Source organism: Orcinus orca, chromosome 13, assembly GCF_937001465.1.
Source record: "Orcinus orca chromosome 13, mOrcOrc1.1, whole genome shotgun sequence".
NCBI lineage: Eukaryota > Metazoa > Chordata > Mammalia > Artiodactyla > Delphinidae > Orcinus > Orcinus orca.
In genome coordinates this window covers 90,358,297-90,380,920 of record NC_064571.1, presented here as the reverse complement: position 1 = coordinate 90,380,920, position 22,624 = coordinate 90,358,297, and the positions used below count along the sequence as shown (strand labels likewise).

General features: G+C 45.6%; 1 protein-coding gene across 19 annotated transcripts in view; it reads right to left on the bottom strand.

The window, feature by feature from the left end:
• The window catches only part of MYT1L (myelin transcription factor 1 like), a 406,245-nt gene that overhangs the window by 168,502 nt on the left and 215,119 nt on the right, over positions 1–22,624 (bottom strand). For all 19 annotated transcript variants that reach the window (XM_049695859.1, XM_049695858.1, XM_049695861.1 and 16 more), the window contains one exon: positions 20,539–20,680. The gene's annotated coding sequence lies outside the window, so the exon portion shown is untranslated. The remainder of the gene's footprint in view (positions 1–20,538; positions 20,681–22,624) is intronic.

Sequence of the window (22,624 nt, the reverse complement as noted above, 5' to 3'; positions counted from 1 at the left end):
AAGAAAGCACAGATAACTTGGAAGATCACCAGTGTGATTTTTCTCATCAACAGGAATAGTCTGGGGGAATTGTGAGATCTTTTGAGAAAAGCTATTGGACTGTTTTCAACGGGGACATAAATATGCTGCAGTCGTCCTGAGCTGGCAGTGCTCGGGGCTCCCTGGTGAACTAACCTGTGAGGATGTGACAGCCACTTCACTCACCTACGGCTGCAATGGGACATTAGCATACATTTACATAAATTTACATATAACATTCATGTCACCCCCAGCTCCCAAACCTGCATACTGGATACATTTTTTAAAAAGGTAGTGTGACCTATGGCAATTATATTCAAACCTGATATTCAGAACAAGATACATGAAGCAAAACAAAAATCTAAACCTATCAATTACATGCCTGATTAGGACAAACACAGGCAGAGCTTCAGGGAGAAATGGAGGGGCTGGCAGCTGGGGGGCGGTGTCTTCTCACACCCTGGCTGTTAAAGCAGGGGGCAGCACACAGGTCCTCGTGCTCAGACACCTACCTGGCACCACGGTGAGCTACGCTGTGCATCAGGCTTTAGTGCTTGAGTTCCAGTTTCACGGATAGAACAAAACCATGCAGGGGTCTCGTCCCTACCTTCCCTACCACGCACACCTTTGGTCACTCGGAGTTGGCATTTCTCCAGGCTCCCTGCAGGGGACAGTTAGATCACCTCTGTTCCCTCTGTTGTTCTCCTGACCAGGCCTGAGGAGGGTTGGGTGGGTTTCTGGGGGCCTGCTGATCAGGGACTCCCCCTGCCTGCGCTGCGGAAGGGGGTGTCAGGAGGGGCTGGACAAGGGCCTGACCGGAAGCATCGGAAGGGCTGGGGTGAGAGCAGGTGTGTGTGAGCCTGTCCAGGGGGATCCCAATGTCGCGTTCTCTCAGGCTCAGGGCCTTAGTGGAAAGCAGCTTCTCCCTGGCCTCCTGGGTCTGCTTCTGGTGGTCTGTCTTCCATCCCCGGGCCAAGTCCCATGGCTGGGGCGCTGCTAAATCATGGATGTCAGCCTGTCCTGTCCCGAGGCCAGTAGGTGTGGGGACCTCTGGGTCCCCCTGGTGGCCTCTGTACCGTCCCTGCTGCTGGGGCAGGTGTGGTGCTGGCTGTCCCCTGCTCACCCACGCACCCGGTGCCCTCATTCCCCCGAGATCTGCTGCTGGCTGAGCCCCGTGGGTGGGCGCTGAGTAAGCCCACTCCCCTGCGCTCTTAGAAAGGGCAGGGTCAGTCTTTGTGAGTTTACACTGGGATGGTGAGCGCTTTTCACGAGCAGGAATGGCCCAGCCACGACCAGCCGAGCAAAGAGGACGAAGGCCCTGGAGGGAGGGACGGGGTGACGCACAGCCACACGTATATGCAGACTTCTCCTGTCATTGCCGGAGGAAGGTCAAAAATTTGGTTGGTAGAAAGTGCAGAAGTTATCGTACATGACAGCTAGCAGAACATTTTTATATTTATATGGAGGATGTACTAAGTAGACTCCTGTGAACTGAGTCAACTTGTAAAATAGTGTCGTTAAGATTATATAACAAAAAGTAGCTGTCAGATATGAGTTGACTGTGTTAGTATATTAGGAATACAAGGTAAGAAAGAATGCGATGTACAGGAGAGGTTTGAAATAATCACCAGCGACGCTGTTTAGAAACTTAATGTGGCAAAACCAGCAAAGCGTCCAAACTCGCCAACCCAGCGCTCCCATTAGCTGTGACGACGGCAAAGTAGGTGGCATTGCTGACTGTCACTGCGGAGCTGAAACGGTCGGGCTGAGAAGTGGTGTCCGTGCCCAGGGAGCTCCTGAAGGAGGCTCGCACGAATGGCGGCTAAGCGGATGGTTAGTCTAGAGCTCAGGAGCCACAGCAAATGTGGAACTGAAGACGGTAATGGTGGCATGATGGCTTTTGCTTGCTTTCCTCGCAGCCAGTCTCATCATCTGATAGAACTGAGTTTCTGTCATATCTGGGGTCATAACACTGGGTTAGTTAAGAAGACCCTTTCCTAATAATCTGTTGCGACGCTCAGCCCATAACAGAGCGTCCTCTCGGAGAATAAGAAGGACGAGACCTTTGGTCTGGCAGGGAGGTGAGCCCGGTGTGTGAGCCCATCCAGATGCCCCATAGGGAGCGTGGGCTTCACACCTGGGTGGCCACTGGCGGCTGATAATTTATGGGGCAGAATCGAAGGGACTGAGTGACAGGGCCAGTAGCTCCAATCACTGTGAAGGTCAGAAAGTGATGAACAGAAAGGGAGGCTGTAAATCTGTGATGAAAGGGAGGCCATGTGAAGAGCAGGAAGAGAGACGGAAGGTCAGGCAGGACCACGGAAATGGCAGATTCTATCCAAGGTCTACACTTTAGGGAACTTTTTTAACGGAAGGAATATTTTGTGTGTAGTTTAGAAAAGCTAGCATCGTGACTCCAAAACACGCTTTTGGAAGGCAGGTGGTGTAACACGAAGACAAGGCTTTGTCTGGAGACACGGCTGCTAACCTTGCGTTTGCTACGAAACCTGCTTTCTTTCCTTCCTCAGCTCTTACCGGAGCCCAGGCCAGCTACCAGGGACACAGGGCAAAGCACCTAAGCCTTCAAGGATCCTGCAGTCTAATGGGAGGTGAACCCCAGACCGTTAATTAACCCAGAAGAGGAGCACCTGAGCCAGAGTAATGGGGCGTGTGTGTAAGGACACCCCTGAGAGGAGGGTGATTAAATGGGTTCTTTCTGAGTAAGTCCCTCTGAGCCTCAGTTTCCTTATCTGTAAAATGGAACCCTAGAACTGATGTTTTTTAAAGTCTTTTTCAACACTAGTATTCTAGAATTTTTGAAAAAGCTTCTGGGTGTTCAATAACTCAGAGCGAAGGACCCTGTTCTAAACGTACCAAAAGGAGAAAGGTGATTTTTTACAGACCTGTAATTACCCAAGTCAGCCGTTTCCACTTTAGACTAAAGTGACAGTAAATTACATGAACGCCTAGCTGACACATGCGTGTCCATGCCCATGTCACATGCATGTGCACGGATGCACAGATGTGCTCGTGGGTACACACATGCAGATGTGTTACAGATCCGCTTAACTGGTTCTCCATGCTTCGTATGATTTGGAGTTGGAATTACCTTCATGTGCATAAAATAATCTAGGTTCTGTTTCATTACAAAGAAATCTAACAAATTATCTTCAAAACTGACAACTGGAGAAACTGCATCTAATTTAGAAAATTACTGGCCTCTGACAATTGTTCGTGTGTCAATATATATTGGCCAAACACATGTTTCTGGGTGTAAGACTAGAGAAAAGTAAATACACACAATCTCACCGTGACTTACTAACTGCTTATCTAACACTTAGCCATGCTTATTTGCATATTTCATAAGGTTTTTGAATTACTCACTTCTTCCCTTCCAAGGCAAGTGTACCAAGAACAAATTATCTTCTGGTGGAGTACCAGTTACAGCAACAATGAGCTCACGAACACCTTAGCATGTCTTAAAGTATCCAGATTCATATTCTGTTTCTAACACCTTTGACCCTTACCTATCGTGTTCACCTGCTCATCGGCGTGTCTTTTACTCTAAACACAAAAGGAATGCCCGCTATTTGCCAGGCTTTGTTCTCGATGCTAAGATTCATGAAAATGAATAAGAGGAAGCAATTGGCTTAACTATAATTTAAACAAACATGCCAGTTTAAGATATTTTCTTCTCAGCTTTATTAGAAAGTTATTTGTGAGCTGAATGTATATCCTTAGGTATTATGCAGGAGTTACAAATGTAGGTTTCCTCCAAAGTATATTGAGGTAAAAGTTCATGAACTTGTAATAATGTCCCTGAAAGTATCCTGTAAGTTGATGGGAAACCATGGCACAGTCTGAACCGGGATGATTTATATATAATTTTAGTTAGATATTTGACCGGCCTTAAGCTACGTCTCTGTTTCGACTTCTAACGAGAGGGACTACACGGTTTGGTGCTTATGGCCCCAATGTTTTCACTTTTTGAAGCTGAATCAGATTTATAGCGTCTTTATTGAATTCTGACAAAAGCATTAGTTTCTAGTGTCTCACGTTGCGAGGATGTAGCTATTTCTCGAATACTTTGGTTTTGTATTAAGTATTTGTAGGACTGACTTTTCGAAATGATGGACCTTTCATCGCCAGTTCCAATAAACAGTGTGGCTACTAATTTCCAACAAACAAGCCCCGAGCTTTACAGGTTAATCTTATGTTTCCATGGCTTCTAGAGACATGGCCTGTCGGCATCACTGAGCTCCGGGGCACGGCGGGCCTGTGGGGTTACCGTCATGATGCCTTTGCAGCTGTGATGCTCATGTTGAAGAGATGCAGCAGCAGACGCGGGGGGGCGGGGGGAGGCCCTGGGGGGGGGGCACGCTCAAGACTGAGTCAAGTCGGATCCAATTAATCACCTTTTTAAAAACCGCTAGGAACAGGTGGGGGACTCAGATTCGGCGAATCTTCCAGGGTGCAGTGGCCGGTACAGAAAGAAGGGCCGTGCATCCCTTCATGCCCTCTGTCCCAGGGCAGCGAGACAGGACTCCGCCCTGGACGCCGAGGCCTCGAGGCCAATCTCAGTGCGGGGCTGCTGAGTGAAAAGCACTTTGATATCGAGAGAAAAACAGCCTCGTTTTTCAATATGTGAAGGAGACACCAGGAATCAGCATTTTAAAATATTCTAGGTTTCACCTGGCTACAGAAATGCGGTTTTAAGTCACTAAATTCTAACAGAGATGGCAGGTAGTGGGGGGATCTATGGGATGAAGATGATTCACTGTCCTGGCTGTTTTGTCCCCCATTCGGAATGTCTGGAAAGACTCAGTGACTTGACCAGCTTGGCGGCCCATGGTAGGCGGTGCGCTGTGCGCCCTGGACTCAGTGCCGCATTTGCAGTTCCATTCACAGTCACATGGTGGAAGCGAGGAGGGTTACGCAGAGTGTGGGTTTAGTCCCGACAGACAAATGCACCTGTGTTTTCAGTGCCTGAGCGGGGAGCACACAGGGTGGGAGACACGAGCCTGGGCTGGTCCTGGCTCTCCCTATGTACCTGGATAACTGCAGATAAGCCGCTCAATTCCCCTCATTTAAAAAATGTGATAGAAAGATTAAAGCTAATTAAGTTCTCTATGATTTCTAAAAGTCCTACAAACACTGAGGGGAATTTAGCTCAGAAAAGAACGTTAGTTTCGACACAATACCAACATTCAGACACTTAGATGTATACCCTGAACGTGATGTCTGATCCAAAACTTCTTGGGCCCGGAATGGAGCTCCTCATTCCGACCCCAGCTTCTCTCCCTGACGCCGTCTGTATCCAGGTAACAGAGTCTGTCCACATGCCTGTTCACATCAGCAACAGGGTCACTATTCATTCCTCCGTTCCTCTCAAAGCCCCATATCTACAAGTTTTTACGATTCTATCCCCAAAACACATCTTAAATCATTTTTTCTGCATCAACACACTTAGTCCAAGTTACATAATCTCTCACCTGACCAATGAAATAATCTAATTGTCTTCTCCTCTCCCTTCCTGCCCCTTGGCAATCAAACCTCCAGTCTGTTTAAGTACCAAATTTGAGATATAAATACATTCTGGGCTTTGCCTTGTTTGAAACCCACCAGTGGTTTTCCATTGCCTTAAGACATCAGACCCCTTCTGACTGTGACAAGACAGCGCGGAAAGGCTCCTCTGCAACCTCTGACCTGCTTTACCCCACGCTGCCCCGCGTCCACTGGGCTCCAGCATCTTCTCTGTGTTCCCCAAACGAGCTGGTACAGTCCTGACCCGTCTCTGTGGTACCCTCTGCCTGAAAGTCTCCCCACTTTTCTCAGTCTCTCCTCTACTATCTGCCCAGCCTCACTGCCGTCTTCCCAGCAGAGGAGTTTCCAAACCACCCTGTGAGAGTGGATGGGGCAGCGCTTCATCTTCTCCACCCACTACCTGTCCCCTGCTCAGTAGACTTACTGCAACTTGCAGTCGCCTTCTGTGTGTTTGCTTGTTTTCTGTGGGCCCCGTCCCTCGACTGCACGCTCCACGGGAACTGGAGCTGCCCCATCCCGTCCCCAGTGGCTCTCCCCGTCCTGGCACAGAACGTGGTTGGCAGGCCTGCGGGACCGTCACTGCAGCTATGAGACCCGAAAGTACCTCTTTCTCCAACTACAGGGAGGGGGTCACCTGTCCGGGACAAGTAATAGTGGGGTTCAGGTGATGAAAAATGCTGGTGTGGTCGATTCCCTAAATCCCTGTGCATCTCCCCACCGCGACACTGATTCTCCACAGCCCTGAAAAGCGATTATTCTGCCCATTTGTCTTGTTTCCCTTATGAGATGATAAGTCCTTGGGAGTTGGGTTAGGCCTTAGTGACCTCGCCACTCCGTGTGGGTTTAGTGAAATCAAACACTGAACCTCTGCTGAGCAACAGACCTAGGGGTTCAACATGTTTGCGGAATTAAATGGCATTATTTCATGACATGCGCGTCTCTTACGGGACTGTTAGAAGGGCCGGCGCTGTTTAAGACTCACTTGATCAGAGAATGTGCCCCTTTTTATCATGTTATTATGTTATTGCACTTGAACTCCGTGTATACAATTTTGAGATGCTTTTCAACCTAAGGTTAAACTATGTAACCTTGAAGTGTGACCTTGGCTGAGCGGGGTCTTCCTGCCCACGTGTGACCAGCCGGCCTTCCGCCCAGCCCCGTGAGTGGCTCCCCCACCTGAGCTGCGGTCCCAGCCCGGGACGCGGACCCCTGCCTGCTCCCCGTCTTCCATCCCCCCTCTGTCCCCGATTCCCCAGTGGCCTGTCCAGGCTGGCTTAGCTCCCTGCATCTCTCCAGCCGCCCATCCTGTCCCTCGCGCCTGCTGTCTTGGTCGGGGGCCGTATTTATCTGCCTGTGCTCCTGCGTGTAGCCTAGTGGGTGGCCTTGCCGCCAGCTGCATCTCCTACTTGCTGATTTACTTGCGTGGCATCAGTCACAAGGATGACCACGTGTATGGTCCCGCAGCCTTCAGAACAAACTCCACCCCCGACATGTCCTGCAGGGTCATTTGTGACGGGGCCAACCTCCGCCTCGGACAGACCTCCTCCACAGGAAACGCCAGGTTTCCAATGGCCGCACACTTTCCCCCGCCCCCTCTTCCCTGATTCCTTCTTATTCAGGGGCTGAAGCTTAAGCATCACTGTCTCCACCTTTCTGCTGGGTCCAATCTCCTCCACTAGACGCACCTTTTGTGATGCCCCGACCCACAGTGCTGTGTGCCGAGTCAACCACCCCGCCCCCCGCCCGGTGACCTGCGCTCAGTATGTGAGTTTCTGCTTTGTGAGACCCTTTCATCCTTATAGCCCCGGTACCTGCTCGCGGCCGGTGGCCAGTGAATACCTGTTGAAAGGACAATGTTTCACTGGGCGCATTTTTCCTAATGTTAATAAGTAATCATCGGGGAACGTTCTGTGGTTCACGACTCTCTCTCTCACAAATATTGTAGCATTTTATCCTCACGGTACCACAGTGATATTTGATGAAAATCTATACATGATCTTTACATGCTTATCCACAAACTCTTTGTTCCATACACGTCAGTTAGTTGGAATCTCCATTTCCTACTGTTACAAAATGGGAAGTTTACCACCTGAAGGAAGGTTCAAAGTTGAATTTACGAATGGAGGAAATACGAATTGTTAAGGATGAACATGGTTATCGCTGAGGAATAGATAGGACTTTGAACCCACAGGAGCTCCAAAGACAGAAAACTCCCAACAGGAAGCTAATGGGCTTTGGTGAAAAGGAAGACGCCTTTGGGCTCAGAGTGGAGCATCTGCAGGGCCAGGGTGACCTGCTTATTCTCCAGAAGCATAGGACCTACTCAGTGGATGACGGGCAGAGCCTGGAGACGCGAGAAGGAACCAGGAGGTCTGTTCCGAGGGAGGTCGTAGGGGAGGGAGCACGAAGACGACTAAACCTGGCTGTTGTTACTACTGTGAGTCTGAAAGCGTGTGAGTGATTGTGTGTGTGAAATGCAGCCTTGGGTGAACTTTGTTGGGTGCCCTGTCTGCAGTATGAGCTGATCACAACCTGGTGACCCGTACAGGTGTTGCCATTTCAGTCTCACTGCATTTGCCCTGGTTTCTGGGTTGATCCGGCCTCAGCGGGCTGTGTGTTTAGGGACCAGGGGTCCATCGGCAGTGTAATCATCGCCCTTAGCACTTCATCTGCGTCCGCCGGACGCGTGGGGAGTGAATGAATGCGCATGTGCGCCCAGCACATACACCTACACACACCTTGTACATCCAACAAATCCTTGTGAACAAATGTTCCGTGGAGGTGCAGGGTGACGTCCCCATGGCATCCTTGTGGGCTGTCTGGGAGGAGGGGAGGGGCTGCGAATACCTGCATCTCGCAGCCGAAGCAGACGGTTTCAAGTGCGTCATCGGCAGCTGTGTCCAGCCAAGATCCTTCTTAACAACCATCTTCGCACTTGAACCATCATATGCGGTAACTGAGAACCTGAAGATTCTCCGGCTGAAGGAAAGTTCTTCCTTTTTGGTGAGATTGCATGGTACACGGATTTTATTTTTTTAAGTCCTTGCAAGGAAACGTTTCATGCAGCCCCTCTCCATCCCTCTAGCTCTGTTACCAAATAAACTTTCCTTATGTCAACCTTATTTGTGGACTTTGTTTTCAAAGGGGTTGTAACGTATCTGTGTCAACTCTGAAGGACACGTAAAGGGCAAACAATGTAAATGACATGTGAAACACATGATGTTTTCCTGAGCCATTAAACAATTTCTGTGCCCAGAGTCACAATGTTACACATCGTGTGCTGAGTTGCACGGATCCCTTAATACCCTTAGGAGCCCCGCTCTAACATATTAGCTATGATTCGTGCTAAATCACAAAGGACATTCCATGCACGTTCCTCCGGCCTCACCTGCCAGCCTCACCCACCAGCGGCAGATGCTGGGGATGCTGAGGTTGGCACCTCCTGTCAGGCTCCCAGGTGACCCTTACTCAGGTTCTAAGCCTCATGTGCCGGGCATTGTCCCCTTCCTGACCCCACCTCTCATGCCTCATTCTTGAAATCATTCCAAGGCAGCCTCTGGAACTCAAGGCGGGCACCAGAGCATCCTGTGTATTGCCCCGCCCCGGGCCTCTGCACCCCGGGCCGGCCCCTCACCTGGCAGCCCCCTCCTATCCTCCCTAAATCCCTCCAGCCTTGAGTCTCAGGTCACCCTAGACTCAGAGAGACTCCCTGACATCACCAAAACACGGGGACCTCACCCCACTCCTTGAGGATCACGGGATGATCTCCAACCAGCCCGCAAGATCCTTGATAACTTCTCCATCCACATCACCCATCCTTCCAGAATCCTGGCCTCTTGACTCCTGGACCGTTTTTTCCTGCTTCAGCCTCTGCTTCATGGCCCCCCCTCTGTTTTCTCACTCAGACGCTCCCCCCTCTGGCTGCCACCTGGTGCCTTTCCAGCTCCCTCCCTCCAGCTCCCAGTCTCCAACCAGCCTTTGGACTACTGCACAAGGACCAGCAAATCGCCCACTGACCCCACCATCTCCTCATTGACCTCCCGTCCTCCGTCCTCCCCTCCTCGGCACTCACACTGGATGGACCACGATTCACTGCTCTTCCTGCGCTCCTTAATCTGCCCACCTGTCTCTCATCTAAATTTCCTCCCTTGGGAAGTTTGGCTTCGCCGTCTGCTTTGTGCCAGCCCTCCTCCAGAGAGTGGCTGGAGGGAAGGACACAGTCCTGGCTGTCTGGTCTCACCTCAAAGCATGACGTGGCCTCAGGTGGGTCTTCAGTTCCTGCTGGCAATACAAGGTCCCCGTCCCCTCCTTCCTTCCCTCCATCACATCTCCTCCTCCATACCTGGTCCCTTCCTCCCCTCAAGCCCATGGAGGACCTGGCTTCCCACCTCATCCAGAAGCCAGAAACAGTTCAAGACAGCGACCCTGGCTCCCCAACATCTACACCCTGTCTTTGCCTCCTTGGAGCTGTGACTGGACCACGTCTGCTTTTTGGAGGTCACCCTCTCTCTGGAACACAGCCTTGCTCCCTCCCCAGAAAGGCTCCTTTCCTGCCCTGCGTCACCTGCGTCCGTCTTCCTGAAAGGCAAGCTCAGTGAGGGCAGGGGCTCTGCTCTCTGAAGCATCCCCAGCATCTGGAACAATGCCCGGCATTTCATGGGTGCTCAGTCGTATACGTTGAATAAGTGAGTTCATGAATGTGGACACACAAAAAACTATCCAGTTATCCACACTGTGATTAAAATGAACATCAATTTACAAATAATCTCTAATAAAGATGAGGCCAAAATTTGACTGAAGGAGAATTTGATTAGAGAGGAAGACATAATTTTTATCATTTTGGTTAACAGAGAATGACTCCATCAGACAGATATTTTTTCTAGAAAATGGATTAATGAAGAAAAAGCTCAGAAAGTTACTTTTCTTCTGTTGTTAATTTAACCAACTGAAGTATTGGTTTCCTGGAAAATTTTAAAGTTATTCTTTTTTATCTCTTTTTCCTATTAATACACTAAAATCTTCTATTAATCTGTCTGTCTCACACACATATTGCTTTTATGCATTAGCATGTTATCCATTTACATATACATGGGCATATACTATAGACAATATCTGCTGTTAATATCGATCTGTAAATCATACACAATTTAAATTACAAAGAAAAGGTTTTTCTATCACAAGTCACCACACTCGTGACTTGTCCTCCGAACTAGATGTACCTGAAGTCATCGTGGTTACCTTCTGCCAGCAGCTACATATGCAAATGTTTAAATACAAATAAAGTGAACCTATATAATGTCAAAGTCCTCCACAACCATCTCCCACCTCCCAACAAGCAACACTCCACAGCTCTGAGTGTGAACAGGATGGGAAATTGGCATACGTTCAAAATAATAACGGGACGTATTCAACGGGCTTTGAAAAATGCCAGTCTCCCACTCAGACGCAGGGTGAAATTAAGCCTGTGTTTGTTAGTTCAGATGTCCTCTTGGAAACAGCTCTAACTCTACACGTTTGCCTTGATATTATAAACGGACCCACAACTTAATAGACATAAGGGAAGGGATGGCAAGTGAGCGGCAGGGGCCGGTCTAGCCTTTCTCCCTCCAAACCCAATCCTAGCTTCAGAGATAGGCTGGCACTTAAAACAGGGCAGGCATCTGTAGTCACTTTAAAAATAATTCAGTTCACAGCAAGGGCTCAGTGTGGCTTTCCCTCTCCCCCCACCTCCATTTTGGGTGCAGGCCCTGTTATCACCAAACAGAATGACATTCACAGCAGGTACAACTGACACATGGAAATTTGTGGGATCAGTGGCACTGATTGGGCATCTGTACTTGCAAAGATGATGGCGCAAGTAGGAGGTGTTTAAACGTGTGAGTTCAGAACCCTGTTTGGGGTCCATTTCCATGTAAATGAAGACCACCAGCGGCTTCCATGCAAGGCACGTGGCAAGACACCCAAGCCAGCCCCCAGACTGCAGGAACGAAGCCTTAAGCAAGAAAACTGATAAAGAAGAAAAGAAAACCAGCTTTTTCCTTACCTTCCCGCATGTCAGATTTATGCAAGAAACTCCCATTAGCACTAATGAGACTCATGCATGTAAATCTCCCATGAAACGACGGGAGATTAACCTCATCCATCACCCTGCAGACACGGTTTCTGGGGAGGCTTCCAACAGGCGGACTGCCTGGCTGCCATGGGCTCTGCCTGCCTTTCCTTGAAGTGCTGAAGTAGCAGGCCCTGGAGAGGCCTTGGGAGGAGGGCACTCCTGCAGAGCCACACGGGGTGGAGGGGGCAAAGCAGCAGATCTGCAAGAGTGTGAAGAACTCCGAGATCACGGGCTGTACCACCCACCTTCTCACGGTATACAGTATTAGCCAAATGAAACCAATAACCCGCATCACGTGGATGGAATTCTCTGCCCCTCAGAGTTTGGCATTTTTTTTAGAAGAGCGGGCAACATGTTTAAAAGATGTTCCCAGAACCAGCTTTCCCCGTTTTCCTGTCCTCTGCTCACGTGGTTGCGCCCTGTACACACCAGAATTTAGACTCATTGCCTCTTTTCCAGGCGGAACCTGGGATTCCTGCCGCGGTGCCTTTGCTGGTGCTGGCGGAGGATCCCATCTCCACCAGCCTCTCAGGTCTGAGGAGCTGTCTGATCTCCAGGACACCTCTCTTCTCCCCTGAGTTTGGCACTGGTATTGCCCTGTCCACTCCTTTCCCACGAATCCGCCCCAGATCCATTCTGCCAACTTCTCCGGGAACATCTGACTGGGAGTGTCAGCTCCCCCAGAGTCACAGCCTCTGTTGGCTCCACTCAAGTCTCTCCACGAATATTCAGTGAATATAAACATCGATCACAAATTTCAAAGGGGAATAGACGTATAGATGGGGCAGCATGCTTCAGGTACCCACAGGCATACGACGAGAAGAAACTCCTCTCCTGCCCAATCAGCTAACTCCTAACCCTGAGGCAACCTCGACTGTCCTTCCTCTGATGTTCCAGCACTGACAAGCATCTGTGTGCAAACACACTTGCAAAGTATACAAATGGTAACCCTCTACGTGGCTTTGCACCCTGCGAGTTTTCATCTCACGACATAGGCTGGGCTAGGTTCATACAAGCTCCCGCCTTCAAAAAATAATTCATAGTGTTCTCTTGCATGAACACAACATAATTCATTGAACGAGTCTTTTATGGATGGATAGTTGTTTCCAAATTCCTGCTCTTACAAACAAGTCTATAACGTGTAACAAAAGTATCCAAGTCTTCTGAAATGCTCACTATGTGACAAACGCCATTCAATCCATCACGTCCTTCTCACAGCACTCAAGGTAAACATGCTGTGATCATGCCTGACACACATAGAAGGAAACAGACTGGCAGAGATCGTAGATTGTCCAGAGTCATGCTTGGATACGGTCCCTGCAGAGGCCATGCTCCCTGGGCACCGCCTCGCTGCAGCTCCATACATACAACATATATGCAGCTCCCGAGTGTAAGTGTCTGTGCACTACGTGGACGTGCTAATGTGAAGGCAACATCCTCTCTAAGCGTCACTGATGCTGCCAGTAACTGTGTCTGTACAGCCACACCCCTCAATGCGGTTTGAACATGGTTGGTAGGTAAACGATGCTGTGACGTTGTCAGTCTGTGGGTCACACGGATGATGCTGATGGGGTTGAACACTTTTTCTAACGTAAAAGCCACTTGCATCTCCTCTGAAATATCTTTCCATATTCTTTCTCCATGTTTAGTTAATATTTGTTGTCAAATTGAATATGCTAGTAAGTCACTATCTACCTTTTTTCTGCTCTGTTTTAATGGGGTTATTCCTTGTTTGTTTGTTTGTTTGTTTATTAATGCAACCCTAAAACAAGGCAGGCACTAAAATTTCCATATTTTGAAAGTGATTTTGATTAGGGAAGATTTATTCATTTAACTGCTATATCATCTGTGTTTAAATTTAACACCCCTTTCAAGACTGTAATACGTTATTCATTATGCTTTGGCAAGTGTCTATTAATTTCCACCCATGAATTTTACATTGGATTTAAATTGTGCATGAAAGCTACCCATGAGATAAGAGCTAACATGATTTTTATTCTGGTCAAATGAGAACACATCCACAAGGCAAATGAAAATGATACACCTGAGGATAGTTGTATTTCCTCCCCCAAAGTAAAGATACATATACCTCCAATGGCCGTTCTAGAACCTTCTACGGAATGTGGGCTACTTGAAAGTTCTCTTCTAGGAGTGAGGAGAAAGCTTATACGTCACTAAACATCACGACTTTGTACATATTACACAAGGCTCAGGCTGTCGAATGAAGTGGCAAGTGTCCATTGTTTGGAAGGAAATTTAAAAGCTCAACATGCTACTTTTCCATGATAACAAAAATTCCACTAACTCCATCTAGAAGGAACTGTTGACGTTAGCAGACTAAGAGGTTTAATTATGAAAGCTTCAGTGGAAGATGCTACCAGTTATTTAAGCAGAATGTTCTTCTCTAAACATATTAGTAACGGTAGATCTTTATAAATAAAATGGTGCACAATCTTTTTGTCAAACAAACGTTAAGACCCAAGGAAAGGATGTAAATTATGATTAAAGAGGAAATATAATTAAAGAGGAAATATGAAAATGGTGAATAACGTCAGCATTAGGCTTCGACCAGCACCACAAAATCTCCCAGCAAGACCTCAGGGCACAAATTTCTCACGCATCACAGACTTTCAGGCGATAATTGCACTGTTAGTCTCCCCAGGGATTTGTGCAGGTCCCTGCCATGAGTGTGGGGCTGTCCAGAGCACATCGTGGAGTGTGGGGGACCTCAGGCTGTGAGTGCATGGAAGGCACGGACACGCCCGACACACAGCACCTGCCCTATAGGTGTTTCTGCCTTTTGGGTTTTTTGAGAAATTTATGATATACTGTCTGATGGTCAAATCTCCTGGTGCCAGTGACCTCAGGGGTCACTTTAGCGCCCTGCAGTACTCTATTCTCCCCGAGAAATAACTTAGAAAGCGGTTGGGGCTGAATGAGCTGGAGGTTCACTGAACTGAACGTGCAGCTACAGCAAAGCCCCGGGCTCTCTTGGCATCTTTGGCTTTTCACGTTTTCCTAGTTCTGCTCCCAGGGGAACAGGAGGAACGGGCATTCCGACTCTGAAAGTCATGTGTGGAAAACGCACGTCGCTCGGAAGCTTTCATAAACCCGCGGGGCGTCCAGGGACCTCCCAGTCTCAAGTCACCCAGGATGCCGGAGGAGCATGGGGTCACAGAGGAAGGGTCCCAGGCTGACCTCGATCGCGGCGGCAGCACCTCCACTGAGCCAAGATGAGCTCCTCTCTGGGGAGCTCCCCGCCCGCAGGTGGACTCTGGCTGGCAGAAGCCCCTGGATCTGATGCCCCTTGTCATCCACACCCACACACGACCCGCCTATTCCCCAACTCGGCTTCAATCAAAACGCCCACGGATGGAGGCAATCGTTCTCAGCTGGGGGGAGAGAAGTGTCATCACCTGCAGTCCCTGTCACACTCCAGGGGAGGGGGAGGGATTAGTCATTTGCATCCTACTTTCCAAGAGAGTGGTGGTCCAAGACTTCGAGACAAGTCATGTAAAATGCAAATTTCCACTACCTGCTAAATTCCAGAAAAATCAAAGCTCAAACGCGTTTACTTATTCTTCACTCTCTGTACTATTTTATAACATTACATTTTATAAACATTGTTATAACGGCAGGTAACACAGGTCATAAAGAAGATTTAAGCAATACTGATGAATCACTATGAAAACGATCGAAAAGCATTAGGGATGATCTTGAGAAAACATGGCTCGAAATTATTGGGCTGTTTTCTGAGCAAGGGGCCACGAGAGTGGTGAACTCGGAATCATATTAACAGCGTTGTTCCTTTTAGGCAAAACAGTGTGATTTAGTGGCAACCTAGCAGTTTTACAAATTCTTGGTGTGTAAGCATATACACACAATACTTTACATGCACACACAAATAATATCTATTGTAAATATATGTGGAATAGACACAAGGAGAGCAATGTGTGATATTTGCATAGGGCTGTGGGAACATGGCAGGGGCAGGTCCCAGCAGTTAAGAACGTTGGCCAGGAGCTGAAACACCCACCTAAGTTTGAATTCCATCCGTGCCATTTACTGTGTAATGTTGGGCATTTTATTTAACTTCTCTATACATTAGTTTCCTCTGATATAAATTATGGATAAAAATCTGGACAAGAAGAGTAACACGGGGTGTTTCGAGGACTAAATGGGATATAGTGAGTGGTACTTTGAGAACGGAGCTTGGTACATTGTGGATACTTAATGAATACTTAGCTACAATCACCATCATTAGTAGTTTACAGTATTTTCATGTAATCCATCACACTTGATCTAGCCCTTTATCCCTGTTTTACAGAAAAAGAAAGTAAGACTTTGAAGGGATTTGCCCAAAGGGACACAAATGGTAACTGGCAGTGCTAGGACGAAACTAATAGTATTTGTCAGCTGTTTTAAATAAATCCGATTCAAAGGGTCAAAAACCACAGATTTATAAAGTTGGAGCTATTTTGGCAGATTCCTCCTTCTGGACACACGATACACTTTTCTTTAAAATAGTCGCCATTCAGAACACAATCCATGAAGCTTTTTGGGAAACAGATATTGATTTTATTTTAAGTAAAGTCTTTAGCATAGAAATTGGATGGGAGTGTGATTTTCTCTTTGGGCTCTGGTTCAGAGGAAATTGGATTTCCTAGAGCACCAGCTGTGGGGAAGCCACAGGTGCTCAGCTCGGCAATCATGGTGGCTAATTGGGACACATGGACAGAAAATGCCCTAAATCTAAATCTTTCACCACAGCACTTTCATCTCTCCCATAAGAGGAAGCCCCAAAGTCCTTCTTGACTGGGGTTGCTAAGGGAAGCAAGGGCTGAGGACAGGAAATATGGCCCACGGGGAGCCGGTGGTGGCCACAGGGTGGGGAGGGGCTGGGAGTGCGAGGGCTGCAGGACCGTCTGTACTCAACCACTGCTGGCTTAGCAATGGCAATGGGCCCTTCCACCTGCGTCCTTCTGATTCTGAGTTGCAATCTAAGGAGTAGAAGCAGCAAAAGAACAATTCTGGGAATCCATAGTTCAAACAACCACACGGCAGCAGGTAACAAGACTCTGGATGGTTGAATACGATAACGCTGGGCATTGCAAGAAGAAAGGATGGTGGGCAAATGGGTGAGAGCAGCTAGTAATCAGTTTCTGGGATTGAGAGCCCTGGAGTGGACAGTTCTATACCCTCCATCTGAAAAGACAGGGAGATGGGGCCACACCACGTTCTCTTGCCTGTGGACGACAGAAATAACAACTGTTTTACCAACACCAAACCCAAGCCGGGAGGAATTAAGTCCTTTGTCCTAACAAGTAGCTGTGTGTGCCAAGTTACTGGTATCTACGTCTATGCCCTGAGTTCATCTCTGGCTTTTATATATTTTTCTCCTACATGGGAATTCATCCATCTAATGAACTAATCTTTCGAGGCCCAGTTCTGGGGTCATTTCCTCTGCAAAGACATCTTTGGCCCCTCTAATCAGAGCTAAGACCTCTTCTCCATCCTCCCAAGTCATCTTACCCAGACCTCTGCTGATACCATGAGAAGTGACTGAACTCCTTACAGGGCCGGGAAACATGCTCGGCTCTGGAAGGCGGAGGGACAAAGCAGGTGTTCTGCCCTGAAGGAAGGACCTTCAGGCCTGTTTACTCTTGGTCCTTACCACGCCGTTGTGATGCTTTGAGGACAGTGCCCGTGCCTCACCCGTTTTATACCTCCAGAGTCTAGAAGGGCTCATGGAACAAAATAGGCACTCAACAGTGTAGACAAAATGGGAAACGGATGAACATAATGATTGATACACAATTATCCCTTTGTATCTGGGACAGAAAGGGTAGTTGTGAAAAAAAACCTTTCCTGAGTCCTTTTTTTGCTGTATCTATTCTACTGCTAACTTCTGAACATTTTCATTTGGTTTAGAAATAGACTTGGATTGAAGATTGAAATTTGAAGGCTTCTTGGAATTAATGATTTGCGTCAAGTGTAGATCTCTAAACAAAATTCCGTTGTCAGCCACCTGAGTCTGGTGCAGTTACTGTCTTGGCTACTTGTTAATTATGTCATCTTAACATAGTCACTTACGTTCTCTAACCTTCCCTTTACTGAGCTCTGAAGTGGGAAGGATAATCTCTCAGTCTAGGAGAATTGGGGAGGAATTTAGTGCTTGCCCGGTGCTGGCGTGTGTGCTAGAGCTCGATCGTTGGTAGGTTTTGTTATTTCAAAAATGACACAGGAATGTGATTAATCACTCATTCAAATATACTGTGCCTCTCCACATTGTTAGTATTGACCATGGTCTTGAGTGATGCCTCATCATACCTAAGTTTTGTATTAGGCTCTTATTATAAATAAAGAACTTCTGAATGCCAGATAAGCTTACCTTTGATGGCAAAGACTATGTGAAACATTCCATGAAATTGGCAATTTTCTACTAAGGAATTACTGATTTCAAAATTCTGAGTTTTAAGAAATTCAACAGAAACTGTCTCTTCATTCTCAGTGCAGATTTGTGTAAAACTTTATAGTTAACATTCCCTACAATCACTTATTGTTCTCCATACCAGGATCAGAAAAAATAAAATAAAATCTTAATATTTTTCACACTGAAAAAAAATTTATTTAAGGTAATGGTACATGCTCAAATTGGGTAGGAAAATTCACTACCATAAAACATTGAAACCTCTATTTCTGTCTGATTAAGAAACTTAGCCATGCAACTTATAGTTTTAAAGTGATCCCCATCAAAATCCCAATGTTGTTGTTTTGCAGAAATAGAAAGATTCATGCTAAAATCCATATGGACCCTAAAGGAACCCCCAAATAGCCAAAACAATCTTGAAAAAGAAGAACAAATTTGAAAGATTCATACTTCTTGATTTCAAAACTTACACAAAGCTACAGTAAACAAAACAGTGTGGTACTGGCATAAAGACAGACACACAGACCAAAGGAATAGAATAGAAAGCCTACAAATAAACCCTTGTGCATATGGTCAAATGATTCTTGTCAAGGGTGCCAAGACCATTCAATGGAGCAAGGGCCATCTTTTCAACAAATGGTGTTGGGAAAACTGGATACTTACATGCAAAAGAATGATGCTGGACCCTTAACTTACACTATATACAACAAGTAACTTGAAATGGATCAAAACCCAAAACTAAACATAAGAGTTAGAACTATACAACTCTTAAAAGAAAATATATAGGAAAATCTTCATGATGTTAGATTTGGCAATGGTTTCTTGGTTATGATACCAAAAACACAGGCAACAAAAGAAAATAGATAAATTGGACTACATCAAAAGTAAAATCTTCTGTGCATCAAAGAACACGACCAACCAAATGAAAAGGCAAACCACAGAATGTGGGAAAACATTTGCAAAACATTTATCTAATAAGGGCTTAATATCCAGAAAACATAAACAGCTCCTACACTCAACAACAACAACAGCAACAACAAAACTACTTGATTAAGGCAAAATACTTGAATAGACATTTACCCAAAGAAGATATATAAATGGTCAATAAGTACATGAAAAGACCCTCAACATTACTATCATTAGGGAAATCAAGTCAAAACCACAATAAATACCACTTCACATCCATTTGAATGGCTATTATTAAAAACAAAGCAGAACAAAACAACACAAAAAACAAGAAGCGTTGGTGAGGATGTAGAGAAATTGGAACTCCTGTGTACCATTGGTGGGAATGCAAAATGGTGCAGCTGTGATTGAAAACAGTATGGAAGTTCCTTACTGTTAAAAATTAACATAGCATCAAACAACTTCACATCTGGGTATATACACAGCAGAACTGAAAGCAGGGATTCAAACAAATATTTGCACACTCATGTTCATAGCAGCATTATTCACAATAGCCAAAATGTAGACGCAACCCAAGTGTCCATTGACAGAGAGGGAATAAACTAAATGTGGTCTCTACATACGATAGAATCTTCTTGAGTCTTAAAGAGGTAAGGGATTCTGACACCTGCCACAACATAATGCTGGTAAAATCAGCCAGCCACTAAAGGACAGATACTGTATGATTCCCTCACGTGAGGTCCCCGCAGCAGTCAAATTCACAGAGACAGAAAGTAGATGGTGGTTTCCAGAAGCTGGGAGGAGGGGGAAATGGAGAGTGAGTGCCTAATGGGGACAGAGTTTTAATTTTGGAAGATGAAAAAAGTTCTGGAGATGGGTGGCGATGGTAGTCGCACAGCTACATAATGTAAATGTACTTCACGCTCCTGAACTGTACACTTAAAAAAGGTCAGGAGGTAAATTTTATGTTCTATATATTTTACCACAATTTTTAAAATTCTTAAAAAAGAACATTAGCCATAGATAACTGGAAGTTTGCAAGGAGTGTGGTTCTGGAGGTTCACAGCAGCACTGAGAGAGGCTTACCAACAGTAATTGACAGCAACCCATGAGGACCTTGGGCTATGCAAATGGGCCCTAATTAAAGAAGTGCTTAATTCCTTAAAGATAAAGGGTCCCTGAATAGACTAATTGTGGAAAGAGAGATCTGATTTTACAGGGACTCTGCACGAAGCAGACTCTGTACAACTGCCAAGGGGTGAACAGACCTATTAACATGGCTATGAAATTATTTCTGGGGTAATGTTGTAATTGGATAAAAGAAGACCACTTGAGTCTATGTTTAGTAATAGATGATAAATTCTGACTGTACTGAGTTTGTTTATTAAGATTAGGAACGTTGAACTCTTGATCAAATACAAAATCCTCTATTCGCAAACCTGTCTTTGTGCTTTTTGGAATTCTTGTTAAGGTAATAGACAAACATCTGTTTGCACGTAGAGCCTGAAGTAGGACACGGGGTCATTACCTTTATGTGGCTGCTTGGATCGCCATACGTCTGTGGACCAACAGAACCTTTCCTGATGGGGTGTTGCTGATAATTTCAGAGACACAAACGCTCTATTGGATCCAATAACTACATTTTTCCTCTTCCACAAGATGCAGTCACTCTAGGGAAGAATAAAAAGACAGAGGAATGCAGTTGATTATCATAATGCGACAAGGATCCTACCTGCGGGGTCTAATCACCAGGGAGGTTTGTGCTTGAGGACAGACGGGGGATGACAGCCAGGCTGGGTGCACAAACACACGGAGACACTGTGGGGGGACCTGGAGATCGTATCACAATGCACTGATTTGTGATAAATGATTCCTTATAGAAAAATCTCTTTAGAAAACTAAATTGCTGTTTGTGATGTAAAGATTACACAAACTGTTAACACGTTCTCAATAAAACTAAGTGTAAGTTATCTTTGATTGAGTCTGAAAAGTATTAAGACAGTATGAAATATTTAGAAGTTAATTAGGGAAGCATAGTGATGTATCTGCATGTCGATACAGAGCTTTTATCATCATAGTTTGTCAGATGTGTTTTTATTTTTATCCTTGTCCATTCAAAAGGCAGTAAATAAGCTATGGTCCTTTCCGTATAAAAGGTTTTCTGAGGACATCTTATTTGCTAATGAAAAAGGAAAACAAAATACAACCTCTTAAGTATTAATTTAAAATTTTCATTTGTTACAACTATAAAGCAACAACAAAATGCAGTGTTTAAAATGGGCTTTGTGCATAATCTTCTATGGTGAATATGTACTTAGTGGGCACAGTTATTCTGAAGATGTTCTGAGATGTTACTAAATTGGCTAAGAATGGTTTGAATGGTATTCAGTGCAGAGGTTTCATGAAAAAGCATCTTAGTTCTCATCATATGAAGAACATCAAGTAGACAAATTTAAATAAATCTTATAAACAAACCAACACAAAGCAAAACAATTAAGTGATTAGAAAATATATGAAAAGGGTTGGATATTAATGATCAAAGCCACTCTATCTGATATAGTGCCAACACTCTGTTAAAAAATCACATTTTAGTGAAATATTGTTATATTAATTTACATGTTTTACTTTTCTGGTAATCCTAGAAATTCACCTCTATCGTTTTAAGCATTTCATAATGTGTTGTAGATTCATCACTTGGATTCCCATCATTCTGGGGACTCCGTGGGGTTCTGGGAAGACAGCAAAGACAAAGACCACCGGGCTCACCCGTGGGGCAAATGACAGGCTTTTCATTAAAGTCATTAGGGTCTATAACATCGAATTTTGTGGACAAAGTTGTATTTGACACATCCTCTGTTCTCCATGCCCACGTTCACGGATAAGTCAGGGAGTTGAAAATGTCTTTCTCATTCCCCACATGGACAATGCTCTCCTCTCAGCCCTCATGGAGCTTCCTCCAAATATTGCTGTGTCTGGATCCTTGCGACAGATTTTTATCCATAATTTATATCAGAGGAAACTAATGTATAGAGAAGTTAAATAAAATGCCCAACATTACACAGTAAATGGCACGGATGGAATTCAAACTTAGGTGGGTGTTTCAGCTCCTGGCCAACGTTCTTAACTGCTGGGACCTGCCCCTGCCATGTTCCCACAGCCCTATGCAAATATCACACATTGCTCTCCTTGTGTCTATTCCACATATATTTACAATAGATATTATTTGTGTGTGCATGTAAAGTATTGTGTGTATATGCTTACACACCAAGAATTTGTAAAACTGCTAGGTTGCCACTAAATCACACTGTTTTGCCTAAAAGGAACAACGCTGTTAATATGATTCCGAGTTCACCACTCTCGTGGCCCCTTGCTCAGAAAACAGCCCAATAATTTCGAGCCATGTTTTCTCAAGATCATCCCTAATGCTTTTCGATCGTTTTCATAGTGATTCATCAGTATTGCTTAAATCTTCTTTATGACCTGTGTTACCTGCCGTTATAACAATGTTTATAAAATGTAATGTTATAAAATAGTACAGAGAGTGAAGAATAAGTAAACGCGTTTGAGCTTTGATTTTTCTGGAATTTAGCAGGTAGTGGAAATTTGCATTTTAC